We start from the raw sequence: 17,826 nt of genomic DNA on the forward strand, positions 1-17,826 counted from the left end.
TATAACTGATTTCACGGCTTGTAAAAGGTTTGCTTATGGATCTCACTGTTCAAAAGTGGCCATATTTAGATGGCGGATCAACACGAATACGCACTAATTTGAACTCGTCGTGTTTGCAGGTAGGCTTCAAAATTTGGAAGACATTGCTAGAAGTAGTTTTGAGAGGTCTTCTAGGGGTTATTTTCCTTGGCTTTATTTGTTATGAAATCAAATCAGATGGGGAAAAGACTTCTCATTGTCCAAAGTTTCAAGGTCTGGATATCGGCCTGGACATTACACAATCAAATTTCCGAAGTTACATTATTGTGATGTACAGATTTGGAGTAAGGTTTCCGAATTTCCGTGCAACCCCAGAATTCCTATAGAAGTTGTTTTATCGTAAAAATATATACAGAATGCTATTTCTTTTCTGTTTATTGTGCTTTTTCGTTAAATTTTTGTTAAGTTCTTAAATTAACAAAATTTATTACACATGTAACAAATTCACACCTGGTCCCAGGTGTCCTGGGGCAGGGTGTCAATACAGTTACAAAAATAGGACATCGCTGAAGCATGTCGTCATGGGTTTAAAATCAGAAGTTGTTGAGGTTACTTTGGCATGGAATGGATTTTCTCTGAATAGTGTGTAATAGTTGGAACTTAACTGTTGAAACAATGAACATTTTTGTGTGTAGAATGTGTGTGTATATATATATATATATATATATATATATATATATATATATATATATATATATATATATATATATATATATATATATATATATATATATAGATGATACAAGGGTGTTAGTAGGGGGCAGTGCGTGATGTGAACTCTCTTTAAAAAAAGTATTTTTTTCATTGTGTGGGTTTAACGCCATTTTTCAGCACATGCTATGCTATACGTGGCGGCCAGTATATCTGGGGGAGGAAGAACCCGGGAAGACCCAAGGAAGAACTACCCAGCTACCGAAAGTTACCGGCAATCTTTAAAGAAATGTCTACTTCATCAATGAAATATACTCTAGTTGAAGTTATGCCACCATGCCTCGCCTATCTTGCAAGGAGAAACGGCGTTCAACCCCAAAAAACAATAAATTCAATTCTAGGCTGGCATTTTGAATGTGTAAGTCTCAATTTACCTTACGGTATAAATTGAAATGCTTGTTAGATTAAAATAGAAATTTCTTGACAAATTTTGAACAGGTGCTCACGATCTGCCAGTCGATCTAAATTACATCATAGCACTATCGTCAAAGTCAACGGTGTAATTTATACGCAAACAATCAATTAAGTAATTATTTTGTTATCTTCTTTTTCCAAATTCAATGCTTTTAGTTTAAAAGCGTTCGTTTACATTGTCAAGAAAATAGCTTAATCGACCAAGTATTTAAATATATGGAGAAGATCGTCAGTCCTAAATTTATAGTTCGAAAAGGAAATAGTACTAGGACAAATTTATGTGGTGGTTTGAAATATAGCATTACGTTCTTGTTCAGATTTCCTTTCCCACTGCACGCATATAGGATTAGCCATGTATATTGGATTAGTTACGTATATTGGATTAGCTCTAAATATTGAATTCGTTACGCATATTGGATTATCTAAGTTTTAAATATACTGCTTTATGCTTCTAAAATGTTATTTCGGTTGGATACATTACAATTTATCCGTATCATATGTAAGAGTACATACCCTGCTTTGGTTTGCTTTTGTAAATATGCATTTGTTCCCTTGCCATTTTATGTAAATATTCATGTGCTGTGTTAATAGCTTGTAGACTAATTCAACAGCTTGTAGACTAATTCAACTCTGAACCTTAAAGAAATATGTGTAACATATCTTAATCCCATAGATAAGACACTATCAACTTTTGTAAATAATTCCTTGTAAATCAAAAAGGAACAAAGCGAAAGTTACATTTACATAAAGAACAAAACAAAACTTGCATCGCAAAGTATGTAATAAGTCAAAAGGACGGAAAAGTAGACCAACATTGTTATTTGTTTTCAATATGTAAGATTTGCAAAAATCATTGTGTGTACTTACGACTGCTAAATACTTTACCGTTGTACAGTAGTGATTTCAGTAGCCTATCATTCCTTCGTTCTGTCCGTATGTTAATCAAAGGTTCACCTTCTGCAACGCTGGGTGCGAGAACAACAAACTTGGCGATATACTTGACTATTTTGTGACAAGATTTGAGAAACGTAGTAAAGTTTTCTTTAAAGAATACAGTCCTAGTGTTTATGGACTCTGCTATTGTTAGTTAATTTTGAGAAACAATAGTGTATTTGAAAGTATCTGCTATTTAAACGAAACGAGCGCATGCTTTAAGTACGGAAAATAAGAGATTTAATACGTCTTTACTCATTTATACTATGAGAAACCTGTATAACGAAAACATTCATGGCGAATTCGAAATAGTTTAAGAGACTTTAATCAGAATACAAGGATTTAGCAAACATAAGGATTCGCACGTCTATGTAACTATGGCGATTCTACTACTACTACTACTACCACTACTTCTACTACTTTTTCTTCTTAATCTTCTTCTTGTTGCCTTCTTGTGACTAATCCAGTTTTCAAAGCCATGATGTCTTAAAAAGTAACTGTATCTAAACTTTGCACCACTATGTTTGTAAGCAGTGATGATCCCGATGTCAAGTATCGGATTCTGGGTACATATTTTGCGACTCTAAGTAGACACAGAGACAGATTTTTACGTCAGTGTTGAGAATACATGAGTCTGTCCGTCTGCTCGTCTGTGCATGCTTGCGTCTGCATTTGCAAAGCAGCGACATGAACTGTACTTCGTGTGAGTTATTCGTGCTTAGTTCCCTCAAGGCAACATCAAAAGATTTAAGAAAAACAGGCTTCTCTCGACAAATATTCGAAAGAATAAGAATTAAAAGCATGACAACGAAGTAAATTGATCCGTACAGTGCAGTTCGTTTAACAAGGAACTTATATTGTTTTTGAAAACAAAGAACTTGTGAGCTGTTAACTGATGATTTATTAATGTGTATGTTTGAGATATATACAGCATATTATTAGTCCATATTAAGGCTACTTATACTTGAGTCTACTTATCACTAGTCTACCTTGAGGCCCCTTTACATGACTAATCAATAGTCTACCTTAAAGGACAGCTCCAGTGGCCGAGTGGTTAAAGCGTCCGCCTCGGATGCGGGAGGTCTCCTGTGTCAAGAGCGGGGTCATGGTATCAGAAGCCCTGATAATAATTAAGCTCACTGTTTGAAGTATATAACATCATCGCATATTCCCCTATCACAAAGTTCACGACCGCTCCGGTAGCCTAGTGGTTAGAGCGTCCGCCTTGGATGCTGGTCGTCGTGGGTTCGATCCATGGCCGAGTCATATCAAAGACTTATAAAAATGGTACTTATAGCTGTCTCGCTTGGCGCTGAGCATTGAGAGGTTAGTGTTAGGACTGTTCGGCCTGGTGTCAAGATAATGTGACTGGGTGGGACATCATGCTACATGTCTATGGCATGATGCCCCAGTGCTAGACATCGCTATCAGCTGCCACACTGCAGACATCGTAGCGATATGACTGAAAAATTGCTAAAGCTACGTTAAAAATCCAAATCACACACACACACCTTAAAGGCTACTTATCATTAGTCTACATTCAGGCTTCAAAATTAACTAATTATCGTTAGTCTACCTTCAGGCTACATATCGTTAGTCTACCCACAGGCTACATATCGTTAGTCTACCTTCATGATACATATAATTTGTCTACCTTCAGGCTACATATCATTAGTCTATCTTCAGGCTACATATCATTAGTCTAGCTTCAGGCTACATATCGTTAGTCTACCTCAGGATACATATCTCTAGTCTACCTTCAGGCTACATCTCATTAATCTACCTTAAGGCTACATATAGTAGTCTACCTTCAGGCTACATATCGTTAGTCTATCATCATGCTACATATAGTTAGTCTATCATCAGGCTGCATATCGTTAGTCTACCTTCAGGCTACATATCGTTAGTCTACCTTCAGGCTACATATCATTAGTCTACCTTCAGGCTTCATATAATTAGTTTACCTTCAGGCTACATATCATTAGTCTACCTTCAGACTACATATCGTAAGTCTACCTTCAGGCTGCATATCGTTAATCTACCTTCAGGTTACATATCGTTAGTCTACCTTCAGGCTACATATCATTAGTCTACCTTCAGGCTACATATCATTAGTCTACCTTCAGGCTACTTATCATTAGTCTACCTTCAGGCTAAATATCGTTAGTCTACCTTCAGGCTACATATCATTAGACTACCGTCTGGCTACATATCGTTAGTCTATCTTCAGGCTTCATATAATTAGTTTACCTTCAGGTTACATGTCATTAGTCTACCTTCAGGCTACATATAAGTAGTCTACCTTCAGGCTAAATATCATTAGTTTACCCTCAGGCTACATAACGTTAGTCTACCTTCAGGCTACATATCATTAGTCTACCTTCAGGCTACATATCGTTAATCTACAGTCAGGCTACATATCAATAGTCTACCTTCAGGCTAAATATCATTAGTTTACCTTCAGGCTACATAACGTTAGTCTACCTTCAGTCTATATATCATTAGTCTATTTTCAGGCTACATATCATTAGTCTACCTTCAGGCTACATATCATTAGTCTACCTTCAGGCTACTTATCATTAGTCTACCTTCAGGCTACATATCTTTAGTCCACCTTGATGCTACTGATGTCAACTTTTTCGACAAGGATGACATTATGTATAGAATAAATACCGAATTGAAGATGAGTTTACTTTTCCAGCGGCGATTGAAATCTATCATGCAAAGTGTTACCAGTAAATGATGCAACATGTTTTGTTTTTAAATCTTCAATTCAATTTTACAGAAGACTTTCAAAATGTGTTCTATCTGAACTAGCCAATGAATCGAATATGTTTCCTTTAGCAATAAAATACTGAAAATTGTGGTCAGCATGATTAAGAAAATCACTCGAATAAAATAATTTTATTATGGCGAAAACAGGGCCGAATTATGGCTTTGATCGCCCAGGGCACTTAAGATAGGTGGACCCTTATGAATATACATATACATCCTGAAAGCAGTCCTTAACTGTCCTTTATATGTGTATAATTATTATATCTGTATTAGATCGAGCGTTATATATGGCTTAGACCTATATATGGTGTACTTAAACACAAGTAATTTAATTCACGGCAACCGGGGGATAGCTAGGGGATTCGGGGAACATGCCCCCATGTGCCCACCACCTTAATTTGACCATGTGGCAACATCTAGTAAAATCTGAGGACAAATGGATATCCATGAAATATGTTCATACGAAATGTGTGAAAAATAAGAACAATGGTGTCAGTCTTGTATACGTGTTTTTGGAAAATAATGCTTGGAACATTTATGCTAGTGAGGACAAATATTACTTAGTGGGATATACAAGGTGTTTCATCGCCAGTGTTGCAAATAGATTTTAACTCCTATCGGTACGGTATCGACCTCCCTACCCCGTCTTTCCGGTAGGGCCGTACCGGCAATAAATATATTACGGGTACGTAGTACCTGAACGTCCCGGCAATAAATATCATAGGGGTACATCGTATTTGACCGTACCGGCAATAAATATCTTAAGGGTACATCGCACCTGACCGTACCGGCTTACTTGCATCACTGATTATCACCGATGGAAATATTGTTTGATTAGACTAGCCAACCAATGATTCGCTTTTACTTTGGGACCGACCATTCATTTTCGGAAGGTGCGTTGAGAAAAGGGCTGCTTTTTGTGGCAGGGGTAGGTGAGGAACACATTCCATCTCCCGAATATTTTGAATTTAGAGTTATAAAGCTAATTCTGTCCATCATATTAGTTTTAAAAAATTATCTCTGGATGGAAGATACAAGTATTTTGCTTGACCCCACCCCACAGCAACCAATCACTGTCAAAAGATTCAGTTATCGGTTCCCTACATATGCATATTGCACAAATGGCGTTCGTGTCTTGATGAAGAAAAATGAGCGCCCTACTTCAGTGTTCAGCTGATGGAATACCCTTGTGGAGTCTAGGCACTTCAATCGTCAGCTTTTTTCGTATTTTTGCGATGGAATTTCACTCTGTAAGTACTTCATACCTTGAGAATATTCGGATATCTTTGCATTATTATCAAATATAATTTAAAGAAATTCTTTCTTTTTTCTTCATTAACCGGATGCTTTTAAGATCGTTCGACTGAAAAACACGGGGAATTCATCAAAAGATCAATTGCGTTTTTTTTTTTTTTTTTTTTTTTTTTTGTGTGTGTGTGTGTGTGTATTTTGTTCGATGTAGCTCCTTTGGGAGAAATGTATCTTCAGTTTGGTTCAAAACTGAAGGAACGGGGCATTCCAAAAATCTGATACACGTATCCCAAATATCTGATACACGTTTGCAGAAATATACAACATTATCAGGGTGCAAAGTTATGACGTTTCTGATAGATTCAACAAATTTCAAGGAGACAATGAAATCTCAGTAGAGAAGAATTTGGAGGAATAAAAATGTTCAATCGAAGTCATTCCAGTGACAAGTCAAAAGGTCTGCTACAGGGGCGAATCCAAGGGGACGAGATGGAACTGGCCCCTCACCCGAAATTTTTTGTTAATACAAACAAATAACATTGGTATAAAATAAATGAGCGCGAAACATCAGAAGTAAGTTTTCTTTATAGTTCGATAGTTACAATCATGCTCGCAAAACAGAGGCGACCGCAGATTTTTTTTGGGGGGAAGGGGCAAACATGTAGTGGTCTGCTATTAAGTTTGACGGATGTAGGCCAACGCACGTTTAGAGTTGAAATGGGGGTGGGGGTGGCAAATGCCTAAAAGCACATAAAATGCAGTAGCATCCGGGGGCTTCGCTCCCTGGACCCGCATCAGTGGTTCTCTCCCGCATACCCTTCGCCTGCTTGTTTGTTTATACTACACTTAAACGATATATCTGGATCCGCCCCAATTACTGATGTATCTGACTGGTTCAACGTAAAAATTTCGCGCTGCAGAATCCACACTATACAGTCGGTACCTTTGACACCACAGTAAGGGTATGCTTTGCCCTATGATTTCACAAGAAATAATGTTTTCGGATAGTGTGTGTCCTTTGAAACGACAGCTGAGAAGTATACTCATAGACATACGTCAGCAAATTTGAAAATGTAGTACACTTAATCCTCAAGATATTGCCAGTAAACATTTTTAAAAAATCTTGATTTAAGCTCGCCACAACGAAGTAGAGAACTATTTCAGTAATCGCAGCGTTGGCATCGTATTGGTTTTAGCGCCCGCACATAAAAACACACACACCTCACTGCATCTCAACATTTCTTCTTCCTATATTATAGACACTTTTTGAGTGAATTCAGATTTTGCATTTTTAATCGTGTTTTTTTCCTCAATCATTGTTGTGAAATTGATATTAGTGCCTCACGTTTACAACAAGAAGGTCACTGCGACAAATATTTTATATTTTCTCCGCTTCGGTTAAGATTTGCATTTCGTTCATGACCACATACTTTCTTTGCATACGTATACCTGGAGTAACGAAGCTTTGTGAGCGGAGGCATCTTGAGTAAGGACTACAATCTCATCACAATGCAGATCACTGTGATCCATATTTCACGAGGTTGACTTTAGCTGAATTTTGTGCTTTAATTGTTCGTGCTAGAATCATTACACTTGATGACTGCGTACATCTCTATTACAACAAAATCCGTGAAGACAGGTTGATATGATCTATATTTCACAGGGCTTAGGTAATGTTTTTTGTGCATGTTATACACATAGTGTTGTATATCAAATCATAAAACACGGTCAAGAGATGTATCCGCATGAGCAATAATCACTCACTTCAGAAGCAGGTAAAGAGAGAATATGGTTTATCCTGTGGTAAACTTTTATATTAATGACAATGCATCGTATGTCGTGAGGGTTACTCCCAAGGTCAACTGCGAATTGTACACGAAAACTAGTATAGAAATTAGATAAGTGGACAGTGTGCAATGCAACTGAAGCCTCAGCTGTAGTGGCTGATCAAAGTAATTACTGACGCACGTACTATGCGTCTAAGATCGTACTGGATGTCACTCGAAGATGTGACAACTCCTGTGACTTTAAATTTGACTCCAAGGGGTAGACGATGATAAAAGCTTCTGAAGTAGGTTTTAGAAACAATTTAAATATATGAAAACAAAATTAATTTATGGCCTTCATCAATCAACAATATGACCACTACTCTGACATCTTAGAAAAGAATGTCTTTTTTAAAGCAAATTGTTTTATGTCTTTTATGCATTGTTAACATTCCCAGTCATCCGTTCTGTCTTTTATGCATTGTTAACATTCCCATTCTGTCTTTTATTCATTGTTAACATTCCCATTCGGTCTTTTATGCATTGTTAACATTCCCATCATCCGTTCTGCTTTTATGCATTGTTAACATTCCCATTCTGTCTTTTATGCATTTTTATGCATTGTTAACATCCCCAGTCATCCGTTCGGATTTGATGCATTGTTAAAATTCCCATTCTGTCTTTTATGCATTGTTAACATTCCCAGTCATCCGTTCTATCGTGTATGCATTGTTAACATTTCCATTCTGTCTTTTATGCATTGTTAACATTCCCATTCTGTCTTTTATGCATTGTTAACATTCCCATTCTGTCTTGGATGCATTGTTAACATTCCCAGTCATCCATTCTGTCTTTTATGCATTGTTAACATTCCCAGTCATCCATTCTGTCTTGGATGCATTGTTAACATTCCCATTCTGTCTTTTATGCATTGTTAACATTCCAATTCTGTCTTTTATGCATTGTTAACATTCCCAGTCATCCATTCTGTCTTGGATGCATTGTTAACATTCCCAGTCATCCATTCTGTCTTGGATGCATTGTTAACATTCCCATTCTGTCTTGGATGCATTGTTAACATTCCCATTCTGTCTTGGATGCATTGTTAACATTCCCATTCTGTCTTGGATGCATTGTTAACATTCCCAGTCATCCATTCTGTCTTTTATGCATTGTTAACATTCCCAGTCATCCATTCTGTCTTGGATGCATTGTTAACATTCCCATTCTGTCTTTTATGCATTGTTAACATTCCCATTCTGTCTTTTATGCATTGTTAACATTCCCAGTCATCCATTCTGTCTTTTATGCATTGTTAACATTCCCAGTCATCCATTCTGTCTTGGATGCATTGTTAACATTCCCATTCTGTCTTGGATGCATTGTTAACATTCCCATTCTGTCTTGGATGCATTGTTAACATTCTCATTCTGTCTTTTATGCATTGTTAACATTCCCAGTCATCCATTCTGTCTTGGATGCATTGTTAACATTCCCATTCTGTCTTGGATGCATTGTTAACATTCCCAGTCATCCATTCTGTCTTTTATGCATTGTTAACATTCCCAGTCATCCATTCTGTCTTGGATGCATTGTTAACATTCCCATTCTGTCTTTTATGCATTGTTAACATTCCCATTCTGTCTTTTATGCATTGTTAACATTCCCAGTCATCCATTCTGTCTTGGATGCATTGTTAACATTCCCAGTCATCCATTCTGTCTTGGATGCATTGTTAACATTCCCATTCTGTCTTGGATGCATTGTTAACATTCCCATTCTGTCTTGGATGCATTGTTAACATTCCCATTCTGTCTTGGATGCATTGTTAACATTCCCAGTCATCCATTCTGTCTTTTATGCATTGTTAACATTCCCAGTCATCCATTCTGTCTTGGATGCATTATTAACATTCCCATTCTGTCTTTTATGCATTGTTAACATTCCCATTCTGTCTTTTATGCATTGTTAACATTCCCATTCTGTCTTTTATGCATTGTTAACATTCCCAGTCATCCATTCTGTCTTGGATGCATTGTTAACATTCCCATTCTGTCTTGGATGCATTGTTAACATTCCCATTCTGTCTTGGATGCATTGTTAACATTCCCATTCTGTCTTGGATGCATTGTTAACATTCCCAGTCATCCATTCTGTCTTTTATGCATTGTTAACATTCCCAGTCATCCATTCTGTCTTGGATGCATTGTTAACATTCCCATTCTGTCTTTTATGCATTGTTAACATTCCCATTCTGTCTTTTATGCATTGTTAACATTCCCAGTCATCCATTCTGTCTTTTATGCATTGTTAACATTCCCAGTCATCCATTCTGTCTTGGATGCATTGTTAACATTCCCATTCTGTCTTGGATGCATTGTTAACATTCCCATTCTGTCTTGGATGCATTGTTAACATTCTCATTCTGTCTTTTATGCATTGTTAACATTCCCAGTCATCCATTCTGTCTTGGATGCATTGTTAACATTCCCATTCTGTCTTGGATGCATTGTTAACATTCCCATTCTGTCTTTTATGCATTGTTAACATTCCCATTCTGTCTTTTATGCATTGTTAACATTCCCATTCTGTCTTTTATGCATTGTTAACATTCCCAGTCATCCATTCTGTCTTTTATGCATTGTTAACATTCCCATTCTGTCTTTTATGCATTGTTAACATTCCCAGTCATCCATTCTGTCTTGGATGCATTGTTAACATTCCCATTCTGTCTTGGATGCATTGTTAACATTCCCATTCTGTCTTGGATGCATTGTTAACATTCTCATTCTGTCTTTTATGCATTGTTAACATTCCCAGTCATCCATTCTGTCTTGGATGCATTGTTAACATTCCCATTCTGTCTTGGATGCATTGTTAACATTCCCATTCTGTCTTTTATGCATTGTTAACATTCCCATTCTGTCTTTTATGCATTGTTAACATTCCCATTCTGTCTTTTATGCATTGTTAACATTCCCAGTCATCCATTCTGTCTTTTATGCATTGTTAACATTCCCATTCTGTCTTTTATGCATTGTTAACATTCCCAGTCATCCATTCTGTCTTGGATGCATTGTTAACATTCCCATTCTGTCTTGGATGCATTGTTAACATTCCCATTCTGTCTTGGATGCATTGTCAACATTCTCATTCTGTCTTTTATGCATTGTTAACATTCCCAGTCATCCATTCTGTCTTGGATGCATTGTTAACATTCCCAGTCATCCATTCTGTCTTTTATGCATTGTTAACATTCCCAGTCATCCATTCTGTCTTGGATGCATTGTTAACATTCCCATTCTGTCTTGGATGCATTGTTAACATTCCCATTCTGTCTTGGATGCATTGTTAACATTCTCATTCTGTCTTTTATGCATTGTTAACATTCCCAGTCATCCATTCTGTCTTGGATGCATTGTTAACATTCCCATTCTGTCTTGGATGCATTGTTAACATTCCCATTCTGTCTTTTATGCATTGTTAACATTCCCAGTCATCCATTCTGTCTTGGATGCATTGTTAACATTCCCAGTCTGTCTTTTATGCATTGTTAACATTCCCATTCTGTCTTTTATGCATTGTTAACATTCCCAGTCATCCATTCTGTCTTGGATGCATTGTTAACATTCCCAGTCATCCATTCTGTCTTGGATGCATTGTTAACATTCCCATTCTGTCTTGGATGCATTGTTAACATTCCCATTCTGTCTTGGATGCATTGTTAACATTCTCATTCTGTCTTTTATGCATTGTTAACATTCCCAGTCATCCATTCTGTCTTGGATGCATTGTTAACATTCCCATTCTGTCTTGGATGCATTGTTAACATTCCCATTCTGTCTTTTATGCATTGTTAACATTCCGATTCTGTCTTTTATGCATTGTTAACATTCCCATTCTGTCTTTTATGCATTGTTAACATTCCCAGTCATCCATTCTGTCTTTTATGCATTGTTAACATTCCCATTCTGTCTTTTATGCATTGTTAACATTCCCAGTCATCCATTCTGTCTTGGATGCATTGTTAACATTCCCATTCTGTCTTGGATGCATTGTTAACATTCCCATTCTGTCTTGGATGCATTGTCAACATTCTCATTCTGTCTTTTATGCATTGTTAACATTCCCAGTCATCCATTCTGTCTTGGATGCATTGTTAACATTCCCAGTCATCCATTCTGTCTTTTATGCATTGTTAACATTCCCAGTCAACCGTCCTGTCTTTATGTATTGTTAACATTCCCAGTCATCCCTTCTGATGTTTACTTCAAAGAAATGCCTACTTTATTTTCAAATAAATTTCTCAAAATGGAATCTCAGTGAAGGAATGACATGTCTTATTTTTTGCGATTTTCACTCTCAAGTAACATTTGTGACAATAGTTTAGCTAATTTTCAACAAATCAAGCAAAACGCATGACACGTTAAGATGGCATTCCAAAGTACGAATTATAAAATAAATCATGTTCTTGTCACATCAAGAATGCTTGAACTTGAGTTCATCTCGATATGGAGGTGATTTTATTGTAAATATTGATATAAAATGTCTGAAGTGGGAATTCTTGGCGTTTGCTTTTTGATGTTTTACAAAGAAATGTTTGTTAATTATACAGAGACGGGCAAACTGATAAAACTTAGCACCACTTTATACGACATAATACAACCACTTGTCGACAAACCAAGGTTGTACATTCTGATGAAAGATGCACAATGCCTAACAAATGCCAAGCTGCTTGTATAGCCTGCATTACTCCTTACATAGTACGTAAGTAGTACTTATCTAAACTGATAAGAGGACCGATAATGTCATCGCTGGTATTTATTGCGACAATGAAATATCTCACTTCAAATAATTTCAGATCTTTAGAGTATGCACTTTAACTGATAGTCATTTTCTTTTTTCTACTCTAAAATATTTTTTTTTTTATGTTTGTTTTAGTCCATATCAGGTCGGTTTTAGACCGGATGATAAAGTACGCGCAGAGAGATAGAAGTACACGCAGAGAGATAGACGGTCTACCTGGGCTGCTAATACTTCAACAACAACAACAACAACAATAAATAATAATAATGATAATAATAATAATAAGAAGATCTTCAACAAGTAATAATACCAGTAGAAGAAGTAGTAGTAATAGTAGTAGCAGTAGAAGTAGCAGTAGTAGTAGTATGTCAGGCTTGCGGATTACTGTAAGATTACTAAAACGTTATGCCAATGGCGCCAAGTCAAGTACCCCTGTTTCGGAGACTATCAGATACCCAGTATCCCATTTCCGTAGACTACCAAAGACCAAATATCCCAGTTCCGTAGACTACCAGAGACCCAATATCCCAGTACCGGAGACTACCAGAGACCCAATGTCCCTGTTCCGGAGACTACCAGGGACCCAGTATCCCAGTTCCGGAGACTACCAGAGACCCAGTATCCCAGTTCCGGAGACTACCAGAGACCCAATGTCCCTGTTCCGGAGACTACCAGAGACCTAGTATCCCAGTTCCGGAGACTACCAGAGACCCAGTATCCCAGTTTCGTAGACTACTAAAGACCCAATATCCCAGTTCCGTAGACTACCAGAGACCAGATGTCCCAGTTCCGGAGACTACCAGAGACCCAATGTTCCAGTTCCGGAGACTACCAGAGACCTAAATGCAAGTATGCAACACATTATTCAATTACGGTGAATGCATCGAGATTTAAGCTGATGTTAAAAAAGCAAAACAAAACAATAGAAAAGCACAGTCCAGTTTTGTATTTATCCGTTGTGCAAAGACATAACGGGTACAAGCTGAAATAGTGCGTGGTGTGTGTGTGTGTGTGTGTGTGTGTGTGTGTGTGTCCAAAATGGGACAGCTTACGATTGGGTGTGATGGGAATTTCACTCTGTAACAACCACAGTGTCAAACCAATGTGCATTTATTTCAGGTATTGCAATGTACGATGTTGTTTTAAAACGAATTTGAAAATGGATCTATCAAATGCTTGGTCCCACTTGTAACTTTGCATCCACGCTGACATATGTTAAAATTTCTCTTGATAAACATAGACCTTGACCAATCTGATCTCCTCTATTATCTTGGGAATGGATACATACGGTATACTTCTAGTCACCACTTGATGTCTGTTTGTACACACCCACAAGTCCATCATTCCCATTCTCTCAACTGACGTAAAGATCATACAAGCTTTGCAAACAACATATCTATACAGGAAGTAATACAGAAAGCTGTAACCAAATGGAGTCTGAGATCAGTAGTCCACTTAACGAACTTCTTGTCTTTAATATGTGTTCAACACAGGATTAATTGCCAAGCATAAATTATATGACAAGATTTTAAAACGACATGTACAGATAGAAGGTTAGATACGATCTGTCATACGCGAGCTGTGATCGGTCAAACAGATGAAGCTTTGCTGGCTACCCAATAATTTGTGCCCAGGTTATAAACTACAATGGTAGGCATATTAAATACTTTAGTTTCTTAAAATTCGGGTATTTTTGTTTGAATTCCATCACGAATTTGTTTTTGTTCGCCTTCCAAAATGTAGAAAGCAAGGACTTTAATAACAGAGTCGTATATTGCAACTGTTAAATAGCCGTTGAAATGTTACAATTTTAAACAATTCCCGAGCGCGCATGCCTCAGATTATGTAAAAGTGTGTCACCTCACACCAGAGGCGGCGTTAGAGTACGCGGGGTCTAGGGCCGACCATGACCGCGAGGGGCCAGAGTATCGGTATCTCGATTGGTATGCTACTGCAAACACTGATTATGTCTAGACTAGATCAACTTTCGCGACTTGGCACACGAATATAGTTTTTTCGTTATTCATAAAAAAAATTCCTGTTTGTGAACAACGGGTTTTTTAAACTCATAAGGACGACCTTATGCCTGAAGCACAGGGCCCACTTGCCACACCCAAACGCTGTTCATGCCTCACACATCTCTTCGAGACATTTATTTGATTCTAACATGAAAAATAAATGACATTCGTCCTTTTTACACAGATCGTTCTATGTTCACCTAACAGTACAGCATCCAAGCATCTTTATTCACCATTGTTGACAACATTCGGAGCATCCTGGTCTCTTTCCGATGCGACACTCGGCAGTAATCGTAGTGATTTTTCTTAAATTGGTAAGTTTTGTGATGGTCGAATATCCGCCTATGTATGTTAAGAACGGTGTCTCAGCATAAACGACGTCTGCAGAAAATAACATGCAACAACATTTCAACTTTCAATGAAATATCTTTCGTTTGTAATGTTATTCCTGTAACCTTTGCGTGCAAAAAAATAGAGAGATAATTTAATTTCCATCACCTCGTTGTGACGTTAGTGGAGTCATCATTTCATTGTTTACTAACGACCATTAGATCGCGAGCACTTCAAAATAACCACAATGGCATGAATCGGAATGTGCTCGAGCTTTTCCGTCACAAGATAGAACAATAAAACCCCAATCAAATGAAAAATGTGCCCCCGACTTTCTTTTCTCCATACGTTGTAAATGGAGACGAAACGGGTTAGGTATTAATTTACAATATCATAGAAATGTACATCGTTCATAATTATTTATTACTGTTGTATTTTTTTACGGTTTTGAATAAAGATTTAAGAATAATTAATAATATCGATTCGGATTTAACCCACTCAAGTTAGTTTCTGTTAGGTCATGATCTTTTAAAGTCCACCACTGACCACAACTCTGGAGCGGTGGTATGTCCCTATGTGAAAAATAGCAGCATAGTTTGCACGTAAGTAAATTGCTTAGGTGGCAGGGTCCAGTTTCGTGAATTGGCCTCTGGCAAATTTTTTAACTTAAGGCTATGGTGTGACCTTTTCAGCTATTATTGTTTACTATTTAAAGATATGGATATATTTGTGAACTAGGTGTTTCGGGTGTGTGTTGTTCTTGAAATTGGTATCAGGTATGTACACCTTCCATAGCTACTCTGCAGCATGTTGATAGTGAAATACCAATAGTCGGCTAGGAAGAAGAGCTAGCTTCCCATAACAGTAAACACATGGGTTTGGGGCAAGTAGAATATCTCAAAAACGGCTTGGATTACAACTATTTTCAATTGCATCACCCTGTTTAGTACACACTGTTTTGCAGAACTCTCATTTAAGAAAGGGGTTTGTGTTTGTATTGTGAGCATCACCCGGTGTCAAAAATGACCTTCGGACATGAAAATTGCCGGTAGAAATTAGGGGTTGGGGTGCATAAACTTCTGCTATGAACTGCCATTGACTTCTCTGGTCAAGAGGATAATATTATTATGCTTTGTTTTAATATAGGTATCTATAAGTATGGACCTTTATGATCTCACTTGTGTCTTTGATTTTTGTATGACTTTTTTATACTAGGTCGCTGATTGCGGCATTGAAATTGTACATAAAAACTGGCCCCTGCCCCCTTACTGCTGCTGCAACAAAACTCCCTATATTGTCTGTTTTAAAGTTGCATCACTGGTTCATATGAGAAGGACATTGCAGTTATCTTTGTGCAGTCTAGTTAACGATTCTGCATAGAGCTTTTTCATTTCAGCTCACTTCGAAGGCAGAGTATATCATTGTCGATAGGGGATAGAGTGTTTTGCCGCCTTGGTGCAATAGAGAGGGATGCCGCTATTAACACAGTCGGACAGTATAAATTTGCATGTAAATCAGAGAAAGAATTTTGATATTGAATAAATGTTACGTCTAAATATTCATTACAGCTTGATATATTCTAGATGTGCCTTTCACAATATATAAATGTGATGCCATGTAATTCCTTAAGACGTTAAAATGTTATATGGAAACAGTAAACATTATTACATCATTAAATGTCCGTGTATCCTGCAACAAAAAAGATATTGATTTCTTCATTAATACTTTTAGTAGGTAGCAATTTTCCAAATGGTGTTAATATTTATTTATCCTTCATCACAGGAAACGTCTGAAGCAATAGTGATATTTGGATTTATTTTTTATAATTGTTAAATCGTCGTTGTTTTTAATCAGCTGAAACTGGTTAAATGGCACAGTACATCGGGTTTCAATCAAGTTTTGCAAACGATGTTTAGTTCAGAGTCTGACATAAATAAAAAAATGTTATATATATATATATATATATATATATATATATATATATATATATATATATATATATATATATATATATATATATATATATATCTTACAAAACGTTCACTATTTAATTTAAGGGCAAAATAATGCTTATTAAATGAGATGGCATGATAAACTTCGGGGTCACAAGATGGTTGTAGATACACTCGACAAAAGATGTTGGGCACTTGCAGAATATATACTCTATTCGAGGTTCACCCTTCAGAAGGTATTCATGCACGTCTGCCAAGTATATAGAATATGACAATTTATGTAATAGTCGATGTTACTCTCTGTGATCTCCTATTTAGGGAAGGGTGATTTCAGGACATCTTTCGCTGTTTCATCTGTCCTTCCTTTTCCCGTAATATCAATGTGAGTAGGAAGCAAACAACTGAGAATATTTTTCTCAGATTTTTGGAGCATGTTTCTGTAAGATTTAGGATATTAGCGAGTTGTCAAATTTAAAATTCTGTTTGGATTTCTTTGTGGAAAGGAAATTTGAAAGATAATAAAGTTGTGTAGATTTGGTTCATAGATCTGAGCATGACGGTAACTTGTCTGGTAACAACGGAGGACCTCCAACTACAGCTGCATCCTTGTCATCGAAGTTATAGACTGACTCACTATGCATCTGGATCGAACACGGAAATAGAAACGGGTCATTCCACGAAGACAGATATATCCGTAACCACGAGTTCGGAATACCGCACAAATCAGACAGAGGACATGTACATTGCAGGAAGCTAAGTAACTACCAGTGACAGGTCCGGATCAGGTCAAGTGTTGGAGGAGGGTGTCCCAGATTTAAAAAGGATCCTGAC

The 17,826-nt window shown here is 37.1% G+C and overlaps 1 long non-coding RNA gene across 4 annotated transcripts; it reads left to right on the forward strand.

Annotated features, from left to right (window-relative positions):
* The first annotated feature begins 5,156 nt into the window (after window positions 1–5,156).
* On the forward strand, window positions 5,157–16,603 carry LOC149785340 (uncharacterized). Of its 4 annotated transcripts, XR_016425388.1 has the most exons (4): window positions 5,157–6,122; window positions 12,831–13,544; window positions 14,898–15,027; window positions 16,440–16,603. It is a non-coding gene; the product is annotated as an uncharacterized LOC149785340 (long non-coding RNA). The 4 variants fall into 4 exon arrangements; XR_016425387.1 differs by lacking the exon at window positions 14,898–15,027; XR_016425389.1 differs by lacking the exon at window positions 12,831–13,544.
* Window positions 16,604–17,826: the final 1,223 nt, after the last annotated feature.

This window comes from Sinohyriopsis cumingii, chromosome 13 (assembly GCF_028554795.1).
Source record: "Sinohyriopsis cumingii isolate HCF-2022 chromosome 13, ASM2855479v2, whole genome shotgun sequence".
Lineage (NCBI taxonomy): Eukaryota > Metazoa > Mollusca > Bivalvia > Unionida > Unionidae > Sinohyriopsis > Sinohyriopsis cumingii.